Consider the following 12,050-nt stretch of genomic DNA (forward strand, 5'->3'; position numbering starts at 1 on the left):
CAGTCGTCCGTTTCTTGTGTATGGCTCCTGCAAGCACACCACGTTCGCGCACCGCTCGTCCACGACCTTCTCCAGCTCCGCATTCACGACAAGCACTTTGCATAGCGTTTAGCTGGAACTGCTTCACGGGTGCTTCGTGAAAACAAAGCATTTCATGCCGGCCTTGTTCGGGTCGAAGACGAGTACGTGGCCGTGTGCCCTCAGTTGGTCCAGGTTGAACTCTTCCGATCTCCGCGTTCACGCTCTCCCTTAGAGTTGAAGCAGTAGACGGGGCTCAGCCGGGAGATTTTCAATCTTTAAGCTCATTCGGTCCGATTGTTCGCTTGAGGAAGGCACACTGTGTTCCCTTTCTGGTGCATTTTGTTTGTGCAAAATGGTTCAAATGGCTCTGGGCATTATGGGACTTAACTTCTGAGGTCATCAGTCCCCTAGAACTTAGAACTACTTAAACCTAACTAACCTAAGGACATCACACACATCCATGCCCGAAGCAGGATTCGAACCTGCGATCGTAGCGGTCGCGCGGTTCCAGACTGAAGAGCCTAGAACCACTCGGCCACACCGGCCGGCTTTGTTTTTTTAGAACCGTTTGGCGGTTTGAAAGATATCTCGCTGTTCCATTCTATTAATACGCAAGGCTTGCTCTAGGGACACATAGTAATAGAAGCAGTTGTGTTGGAATTTGTGAGTTTTTCCTTTTTTCCTTTTTTCTGTTTTCATGTTTTGTGGTTTTCGATCTATTTCTTCTGTGATTATGTTTGGTTTTGTGTGTTGTATCGTTTGTGGTCTGCTGTCTCTGACTTGGTGGATGTGTTCGTGTACTACCATCGTTGTCAAGTGGTCGCTTAACATACGTTTTGTTGCTCGATGCTTCTATCGTTGGCGATACAGTTATGGAAATTGATGTCTTGTGCATGTTATCTACTGTGAGCATCTGTGTAGTCCCTTGATACGAAACGTGCTGCCTTGAAGTATCGACCACATTTCGTAGCAGAATATTCACTTTTTTAGCGTGTCTGTCGTTATTTTTAGAGTCTGCTTGCTCTCTCCGGTGCTTTGTCGTGTGTTGATGGTTTGCGTGTACAACTGTGTGTTTGGTCTTAGTGTTGGTCTGAACTGTTCGAGCGATGTGTGTCTCCAACAGATGGGACTGTTTTGCGACAATCTGTTGGTGCTCTGCTGGATGCAATGTTGTAGCGTAGGATGTATTTGTTCGTGAACTTTGTGTTCGTCGTTTCTCTAAGCTTTACCTGCACACCTCCCTTTTACTTATACATTCCCTGCTGATGACCTCAATACGTAAATCCAACCCTGTTCGAGCAAATGTACAATAGACAAAACCGTTCCACTGTCTTGATGAGCTCGAATAATTCTGGTTGTGTACAGCTCGCAACAGTGACAACGCACCTCACACTGGCAACGTTTAGGGAGAAACGAACTAAAATTTCCTGGCAAACCAAATTCTACACTTACCCCGTCAATTGAAAGGTCGAGCAAATTTTTACCTGCTTGTATCTTTCGGATCATTATCCATGTCCAACCGGATTCTAATAAATATTTTCTGAAAGCATTTGAATGTCTTATTCAGACCCATTACCCTGAACATATTTATCCCAGCATAATTCTTATGAGCTCATCGTTTAACATTTATTCTCTCTTACTCAATTTCATGATAATGTTTTTTTTTTCTGCAGCATTGCTTTCCCGTTCTGTCTCTACTTCTGTGAACAGTTTTATGTGTACACACAAAACTTCTGTTCGCCAAATTAATGTGGACCTAATTGTTTTCGAAATTGAGAGTGATAGTGGATTTTAGTGTTCCCAAATTAAAGGCAAAAGGATTGCTGTTGAACTTGGCGCTTCCACTTAAGTGTGTAATTTGAAAAAGAAGTGTATCATTACCACTTTCATTCGTTCCAGAGAACTGAATAATTATTCGGGTAGTTATTCTCTCCTCGATCTGAAATACGAACATCGTAAAAAAATAAAATTTTGCTAGAAGGCTAACTGATCTAAAATCACTTACTTCTTAAAATAATAATTTTCTCTCACTCTTATAAAACGAATGGCTTACAGTAAGTAGGATGAATTTTGTTTAAAATTTTATATTTAGTGTGTATTATATTGTGGCTTTGCTTGCACATTCAACTTTCGACAGTCGTTTTATAGATTTGACTTTTGTTTACATTCATAAATCAACGCTTGCAACGAACTATGTACAATCGCGGGTATTTTTACAAATACCCTTTGCTGTGAATAACCACACTAGTGTCCTTTTGCCTGTCACACAAAGGAAGATTTGGCATCTCTGTCTTAAGTTTCGAACGTATCTCGAGCTGTTTTAAATTGCTGTTAGACGCGACTTTTCCCCTGCCGGGAGATGGGGCTACACTAGCCAATGTCTGCATCTCAACAGGTTTGGGAAGGAGGGGGGTTGATGGAGTTGATTAGTGACAGTACAGCACATAGCCGTACGGGCGCATATCGTCAAATAACTGTTGTCGTGGGTAGAACTACTAGGACTTTTTTAGGATAAACCATGACAACAGGTGTCAACAGGCTTCCCTCTCATAAAGGTATCTCAGTGAGCTTAGAGACTTTGAGGCGTGGCGCCTTTCTATCGCTCCTTTCTGGAGCCTGTGTATTGGGAGAATGACTCATGCGTGCACAGTGACAGATGGTCTGAAGCGGGTTCAGTCGAGTTAAGTAGCTCTAATTTTCATCCACCAGAATACAGTAGCGAACAAAGACATTCAAGAAACAGGTTGAGAGTATGTTTTTGTGAATTATTCTGTTTATTTCGTTAAGGTTTTTTTGTTTATTTATGTTCGTACAATTTTGTATAAGTTTTTAGTAGTGTGAATGATGCGTGAATGTGGTTTACAATAAATATGTAGATCATTGTTTTACTGACAAACGCTGTACGAACTAGCATGAGAAATTTTTAAGACAGTGTGAATCCAGATGGCAGGTAATTTTGTATCATAGTATGTTAAGTAAGTTAACGGTAAAAGGAATGCTACTTAGAGTGCAAATGATAATAGTTAATAACGCAAAGTATAAATAAAATATCAGTACATTAAATATTTATTTCGGTAAAAAGTACAATTCCAAAGAGTGTTATTTGTTGATTGGTTAGTCATGAAAAGCGCGGACTAAAGTGGGGGAATAATATTTTTCTATTGGCCTTAAATAAAATTGACCAATCAGAACGGAGTAATCTACGCGCGTCTTTTCTCTTGGAGACAGAGAATGCTTCCAGCAGTAAAAAGTAGTCGGAGCCTAGTCTCGCAATGGTACGGTCGTGTGTAGTAAGAGCTTCGAAGGAAGTTATAGTTTGCCGGTTTTAGTTCTGCTACATGCCTCAAAAGTGCTTTAAAGTGAAGGCATATGTATTACGGTGCGTTTCTTTTTTTTTTTCTTTTTTTTTGTAATTATGGATTTTTAAGTAATTTTGTGTATGAGAAAAGACAGTAATTCCGCGTAGCATATTAAGCAGATCGGTGACCAAAAGCTTGAGTGCATTAGACGCCGATAAACTTAATAGTGTGAGGAGCATTTTCATTTAAGAACAATCCGTGTTTAGTAGCTGTTCAGATTTCGAGAAATACGTTACCATAAGCTTGCTAATGTGAATGAAAGGATTTGTACATGACTGTGTGAGGATTAGCACGGTCTTGTCAGGGAACTTGTAATTCTAAACTTCAGAACATACCGAAGTTTTGCCAGTTCAAAATTAAGACTTTTTCCCGATTACGGTAGGTTTCTGCTCGGCTTTCCTATCGGCGATCTGCTGCGACGAGTTCACAGGTAGCTGCTGGTAAAATCCCAGAAAGGAACCGGGCCGCCGCAACTTCTGTTCCGTGTGAGTGGGAAGTGCACTGTACTATACAGGAGTGCACAAGCACCACGGAAATTTGCTCAGAATTATCTATTATTCATCAAGATGGGCAATCCATTAAAAATTAAGTACATCAGCTTGAAGTTGAGTTACAGTCTCTGAGCAGCATGGTAGTATGCATTACAGGTGAGAGATGATGAATTGCAGCATATAGCGCTGTTATTATACGGCTGTGCAGGTCGCTACTGTAGCTCTACCTTGAAGGGTGGAGAATCATGTTCTACTCGTATGTCACTGGTGGTACACATTTTAAAACTAGGTAATGTATGATTTCTCAGTTCTTTGCAAAAGCATTCCACTAATCCCGTGCTCCTTGAGCACCATCACAGATATTAAAAAAAATACAGGAGGTCACTGCTTGCTGCAAAAAAAAAAATTCACTGACAAAATAATATACAATGACGAAACTAAAAGTAAAGTGGTGTGGGGTGTTCTAAAACAAGAAACTGGAAAACGAAGACACAACTATAATAACGTAAAAAGCAAAGATTTGGATAGAATTATAGGAAGTCCTCAGAAATTAGCAAATTTTGTTCATGATTATTTCTCTGGTATTGCGGAGAAGCTGCAGAAAGATCTTCCTAAAACACATTTAGCACCTACATTGGCTTACACAGCAAGTACAATGATGTGGTATCAAACAACAGAGCTTGGAGTTAGGAAGGCGGTACAAAAATTAAAAAATAAGAAGTCAGCAGGCATAACAAGGTTCCTGTCTCTGTTTTGAAGGCCTGCATAGACGCATAGAAGCCCCATTAACAAAAATAATAAAGAAATCCTTTGGTTAAGTGTTTTCCGTGAGTACCTAAAGCACACACGAGTGGTACCATTACAAAAGGAAGGTAATGCAGAAGCATTAAAACTACAGGCGAGTTTCACTGCTGTCTTTATTCTCAAAAATAATTAAAACTATCACGAAGGAGAGACTGATGAGTTACGCGATTAAATACAACCTCTTTAAAGAAGCATAGTTTGGTTTCAGAACTGGAAGAAGTACAATATCAGCCACTGCAGAGTTCACAAAAGTGATTACACGCTCTTCATAGGGCTGGTTGTGTTACAGGCATCTTCTTAGCCATGACCATCCCTTTTGCCACTTGACCATAAAATACTGTTGAGCAAGTCAGAAGCTCGATATACAAGAGGAATAACGAATGAGTGGTTTCAGGATTACTTGGAAAACAGGGTGCAAAAGATAGACATAGCTCACATGTCTGCTGATGGTAAGTTTTTAGTAAAATAACTGTCGGACAAGAAACATAAACATACCTGGTGTTCGTCAAACACCTGGGATTGCATAGGTTGCAAAGCCCTCTGAAGCCATCAGCCACTTTACCTTCACCGATAGAGAAGAAAACTAAAGATGATAAGTTCAGCTCAGAATGACAGAAGAGGAAGACTGACAATACGAAAAGAAACTGAAGTAGCACTGTCAATAACTCGAGCACCTGGTGTTCATCAAACACTTAGCATTGTATAGGTTGCAAAGCTCCTGATACAGAAAACAAATGACACCCTCAGTGATGTTTGCAGTTGGGCAGTATGTAATAAATTCATGTTGAACATAAAGAAAACCAACATCATAAAGAGAACTCTCTCCCTTTAAGCGTAGATGATAAATCTATAGATTGTGTAGCAAAAAGGAAAGAAGGAAGATTGAGTTTAACATCCATTCGACATCGAGGTCATTACAGACGGTGCACAAGCTCGGATTCTGTCAAGAATGAGGAAGGAAATAGGCCGTGCCCTTTCAAAGGAACAATCCCAGCATTTTCCGGAGCGATTTAGGGAAATCACGGAAAACCGAAATCTGAATGGCCAGATGCGGTTTATGAACCGTCGTCCTCCCGAATGCGAGTCCAGTGTGCTAACAACTGTGCCATCTCGCTCGGTATAGACATAGACTGTGCAGCAGACACAAAGGTTTTTGCGATTTACATTTATTGTCAGCTAACATGGAATGAACATACAAAGAAACTGGCAAAAAGAATGTTACCAGCATATTGTGCTCTTAGGGTGTTAACATTAGTTTGTAGCAAGCAACCAATGCTCTGTGGTGACATAGGTACTATGTCTACATACACTCATTTCTTAGCTATGGGATTGTTTTTTGGGATCGAAAACACAGAAGATGGACACGATTTTACTCTGAAAAAAGCATCATAAGAATAATAACTGGAAGTAGCAGTCGGGCCCATTACCAAGAACTATTTTTAAAAACTGGACATCATTACTGTGCCAAGTGAGTACATCAACCAATCTGTGATACGTATCAGTGAAAATGTTACTAAATGCTGCACTAACAGTTCTATACACAATAATGGAACAAGAGCCAGTTTTGCGTCACATTTAGCCAGAAAAAAAATGAAAAATTCAAAGCGGCATTTCATGTCAGGGGATAAAAATGTATGATAATTTGCAAAAGGAAATGAAAAAGTTTACTAAAATACATCTATCCTCACAAACCATATTAAGTATGCTGTATGTTGTATATTTTGCTTCCTTATTTGGATTGTGTTACCTTGACAATCCAATATCATTGTGAGATGATCCTTGGATGAGTAAAGATAAATAAATAAATAATTAAAATGATATGTTGCTGCTATAACCAAATATGGTCAATAATGAGGCGAAAGTGTTGCAACAATTTGTGATGTGAATGCCCGACGTGAGACTTAGCCATTTTCCAAGCGAACAGTTTTGTTTTGTCGATCGTACACTGGAATAGTTCATGTCCAGCTACGTTGCAGTAAAGTAGTCCCTGCATTACAATGTCGTCTATTTAGTCTATCCCAGTAACGTACCTCTCCTGTGTGTCAATCAACAGTGTAGGAGGCAGAGAGTTCATCTGCATGTCAGACTTCGGTCATGAAGGCCTACTGTCGTCACCTTACAACCGCGTGATGCCAGGCTCGGATTCTGGTGGAGGGCGATTTGTACATCTCCTTCATCACGTTGTATATATGTGCTCACTGTCATGGTCATTTATCGTGTTAGTGATTGTACGTGGTCATATTCAGAGCATGCAATCTCTTTGTCATACTGCTGTGTGCCACACACTCCGGTCCTCCTACGTTGTAGCAATTCTTCCTTAGCCGCTTACAAGATATGTACCCTACACTTTCAGATTTCCCACAATCAGACTTTTGTGACTTGGTTTGCCACACTTGGTGGAAGTTATTTCCTGTTCTCTACACTTTTTTGCTGTATGGTCTACGTCACAGTAGTTAAAGACTGTTGGATGTCCACGACATCTTTGATTCCCAGTGCCTCAAAGTCAATGTATTACAGGGGTCCAGTCCAAGACCGCTACTATTGCCAGGATTGTGCCGAGCAGAGTGCGATGAGAAGGATCTGTTCACACTCGACAGCGTCAACAAAACATTATTCACGACGAAACATTTGTTAATCAGATATACAGGATTGTCTCCCACAGGCGCTGGCTTCTCAGTCAGGCCAGTATACGGACCCAGTCAGCAGCAGCAGTGCACGTCGTTCGGCAGTTCTCCTGAGTCGCGGAGGGCTCAAGTAGCAGCTGTTACGTCACGGACAGTCGATGGCCTGCAGGTGTCGTATCTGGAGTGGCCCCCGATGGCTCTACGGGCTGATTTCCGAAGCGCTCTCGTTGCGAACGTGCGCTCAGAAGACTCACTCACCAGCCCAGTCTGTAGTACTCTTTGCATATTGAGTTTGACCCGCGACCACCAGTTAGGACTCAGAGGATATTGTTTGCAACCCGTTTGTTCCTTAGTCCTGTTTTGAATAGTAACTTGACCTCTCTCGTGAACTCCTCTTTATCTAGGTCGTCATTTAGGTTGATTTCGAACAATTCGTCGCAGAACTCATCAGAAAGCGTTGTCACCACTTGATGAACCGCCAATAGTGACCACCCCTTTTTCGGCTCTTCGTACCTAATCTCCTTTATCCCTGTGTTTTTCTGTCATCTTTTTGCTGTCTACCTGTGACTTAGTATTTACTATCACCATGTTGGCTGTATCTTAATTTTGTCTCGACGGGGACTGATAGTCTACGTCAAGATTCCCCTAACGGCACACATATCTTGATTACTCGTTGCTCTGAAAAACCAAACATTTGCTTGCTTCGCTCGTGTCTATTATATCCTAACTTCTGACTTACACTCCTGGAAATTGAAATAAGAACACCGTGAATTCATTGTCCCAGGAAGGGGAAACTTTATTGACACATTCCTGGGATCAGATACATCACATGATCACACTGACAGAACCACAGGCACATAGACACAGGCAACAGAGCATGCACAATGTCGGCACTAGTACAGTGTATATCCACCTTTCGCAGCAATGCAGGCTGCTATTCTCCCATGGAGACGATCGTAGAGATGTTGGATGTAGTCCTGTGGAACGGCTTGCCATGCCATTTCCACCTGGCGCCTCAGTTGGACCAGCGTTCGTGCTGGACGTGCAGACCGCGTGAGACGACACTTCATCCAGTCCCAAACATGCTCAATGGGGGACAGATCCGGAGATCTTGCTGGCCAGGGTAGTTGACTTACACCTTCTAGAGCACGTTGGGTGGCACGGGATACATGCGGACGTGCATTGTCCTGTTGGAACAGCAAGTTCCCTTGCCGGTCTAGGAATGGTAGAACGATGGGTTCGATGACGGTTTGGATGTACCGTGCACTATTCAGTGTCCCCTCGACGATCACCAGTGGTGTACGGCCAGTGTAGGAGATCGCTCCTCACACCATGATGCCGGGTGTTGGCCTTGTGTGCCTCGGTCGTATGCAGTCCTGATTGTGACGCTCACCTGCACGGCGCCAAACACGCATACGACCATCATTGGCACCAAGGCAGAAGCGACTCTCATCGCTGAAGACGACACGTCTCCATTCGTCCCTCCATTCACGCCTGTCGCGACACCACTGGAGGCGGGCTGCACGATGTTGGGGCGTGAGCGGAAGACGGCCTAACGGTGTGCGGGACCGTAGCCCAGCTTCATGGAGACGGTTGCGAATGGTCCTCGCCGATACCCCAGGAGCAACAGTGTCCCTAATTTGCTGGGAAGTGGCGGTGCGGTCCCCTACGGCACTGCGTAGGATCCTACGGTCTTGGCGTGCATCCGTGCGTCGCTGCGGTCCGGTCCCAGGTCGACGGGCACGTGCACCTTCCGCCGACCACTGGCGACAACATCGATGTACTGTGGAGACCTCACGCCCCACGTGTTGAGCAATTCGGCGGTACGTCCACCCGGCCTCCCGCATGCCCACTATACGCCCTCGCTCAAAGTCCGTCAACTGCACATACGGTTCACGTCCACGCTGTCGCGGCATGCTACCAGTGTTAAAGACTGCGATGGAGCTCCGTATGCCACGGCAAACTGGCTGACACTGACGGCGGCGGTGCACAAACGCTGCGCAGCTAGCGCCATTCGACGGCCAACACCGCGGTTCCTGGTGTGTCCGCTGTGCCATGCGTGTGATCATTGCTTGTACAGCCCTCTCGCAGTGTCCGGAGCAAGAATGGTGGGTCTGACACACCGGTGTCAATGTGTTCTTTTTTCCATTTCCAGTAGTGTATTTTCTAGCTTCTGACAATGCCAGCCGGAACGACCGCTGCGAAGTAATTGAGAAGTGGTCTCTCTTCACTTCGAAGTTGTACTTTTTTCTGCTTCAGTTTCTCTATTTCTGCGTCAGGTGCACTAGTTACTGTCAACTCGTGGCGCAAGCGTTCGTTTTCTACACGTAACTCTTCACTCTAGCCTTCAAGTTTTGCCTTTGTTAGTACAAACCCCCAGATTTTGTTTCTGATTTGAGCTGTGAACGTTTCCGATGATCTAGTTTGATCAGCTCGGTTTGTAAGTCACTCAGAATCTCATCAACTACCGCGATTTTCTCCGCAGTCGATGTACTCGATGGCGCCGACTGAACAGTGTAATGACACACCGCATGCGTACAAAAACAGTAAAAACAACAGTTCATTGTGTAAACAGTGTAAAAAGCGTGTTATGAAAGGAATCTTATGTGTAAAGTGCAACTATTGGCTTCATGAAAAGTGCGCAAGAGTTAACCTAAAATTCGTAAGTGACGCTCTTCCATTGTCTTGCTCTGACTGTTTGCAGTGTGAAACAGCCGAACTTGTAAGTACAATAAAGTCGAAAGATGAAATAATAAAATTGCTACAAAGTGATATTGGATCTCTGAAAAAGGAGATTAAATCTCTGAAATAAGCAAACGCAAAGTTGGCAAGTGAAACAGTTTCTTGTGTATGTGGAAATTCTTTGTCAAGTACAATACAAAACAAGGACGATTCTCATGTGTAAATTTCAGTGAAAAAAGACGCAGAGAACTTACCGAGTGGAAAGTCTGTAAACAAATACACTTGGAAAACAGTTACGTACAAGAAAAAGAACAAACTCGAAAATACCGGTATCTCATCAAAAAAGGTTGACGAAAATGAATTTCTCTTTATTGGCGACTTCATACTGAAAAATGTGGTAGTTCCGAACTGTGATATCGACGTTCGCCCTGGCATTCAACCTCAACAACTCGCAAAACATTTTAAAAATATCAAAAAGCATGATTCTAACTCCAGAAATAATAGTGGTCCTAAGACAAATTTCAAAGCTATTATAATACACGCAGGGACAAGTTCATTACGAACCAACAGCCAGGAATAAATAATAAATGAAACACGAAACGTAATTCGCTGTGCTAAAGCTGTTTGTGCAGGCTCAAGACTGGTAATCAGTGGAATTTTACAAAGAAGATCAGTGAGTAATACTCAAATAAACAATTTAAACAGTGGCATTAGGGAACAGTGCGATGAACTTTTTTTTCGTTGACCCAAACAAATTCCTGAGTGACAAATATCTGTGTAGGGATGGTGTTCAGTTAAATAGACTTGGTTCAATGACTTTTAGTAAAATGCTCGTTGATATTTGTAAAATAATTAAAAACAAGGGAAATTGATACTGTCTGTAGAGCGTGACAAATCAAAAATATCTTCTCTAAATAAAAATCGTGAAAGTAATCGAAATGTAGAAGCTTCTCAAGGATTTTTGGAGCCTCACCAGGACACAGAACAGGACATGACACAGAATATGACTAAAAAACTTTCTCATATTAACAAAACATTAACTGTGATGCAAGTGTATTTACGTAGCATTAGGAATAAATTGTTGGAACTGTAGCATTTCTGCATTGATAAGAAAGTAGATGTTTTTTGTGTATCAGAGCACTGGCTAAGGAGTAATGAGGTAGATTGCTTTATTCCTCAAGGATATGTTGCTGCAGATGTAATGTGTCGGGAAGTAAAAAAAAAATGGGGGAGGGGGGGCAGGCATTTTTGTTAAAGACGGGACAATATTCAGAAAAATTGATATTAGCCCATACTGTTCCGAAATGGATGGGGAATTCACCTGTATAAATCTTGTGGATCATAACCTAATTATTGTAAGTCTCTACAGATCAGCAAGTGGTGACATGTGTGTTTTCTTTGAGAAATTCGAATTAATAATGAAAAAGTTGTTAAAAACTAAATCAAAAGTTGCTATCTGTGGGGACTTCAATATAGAAATGGGAAATGATTGTGAGCAAGACACAAAGTATTTTTTCAACCTCCTCAGAATGTTCAATCTATATTGTAGCAATAGAAATGCCACGCGTGATGGAGTATGTATAGACAACATCATTGTTAACTTTGATAGGGATTTGTACACTGTCAGTATTGTAGGTGGGGGATTTGCAGACCATGATCCAATACCCCTCACACTCAACCAAAACAAAACTGAAGGACTCCCCTCCAACACAGGTGCCAATGCTAAGGAAAAGGTAATGTGGGTTAGAGGGCAGAAGGAAGAAGTAGTAAACCAGCTCATTCAGAAACTCGGAGATATTAAGTGGGACTGTATATATAACTGTCAAGTGGGAATAAATAAAACTGAAACTGCTTTTGAGAACTTCATTAAAATTTATTTAGATTTGTGGTATTCTTGTTCTCCTCTTATAAAAGTCATTCATAAAAGCCAACCTATAAAGAAAAACATTAAGTGGTACACAGATGAACTTACCAATACGAGGGAAAATATGTTATCGTTGTACCACATGTATAAAAATTCTCTTAAATATGGAACAGAGCAGAAAGATGAATTGTACAAAGCATATCTT

This window comes from Schistocerca piceifrons, chromosome X (assembly GCF_021461385.2).
Source record: "Schistocerca piceifrons isolate TAMUIC-IGC-003096 chromosome X, iqSchPice1.1, whole genome shotgun sequence".
Taxonomy (NCBI): domain Eukaryota; kingdom Metazoa; phylum Arthropoda; class Insecta; order Orthoptera; family Acrididae; genus Schistocerca; species Schistocerca piceifrons.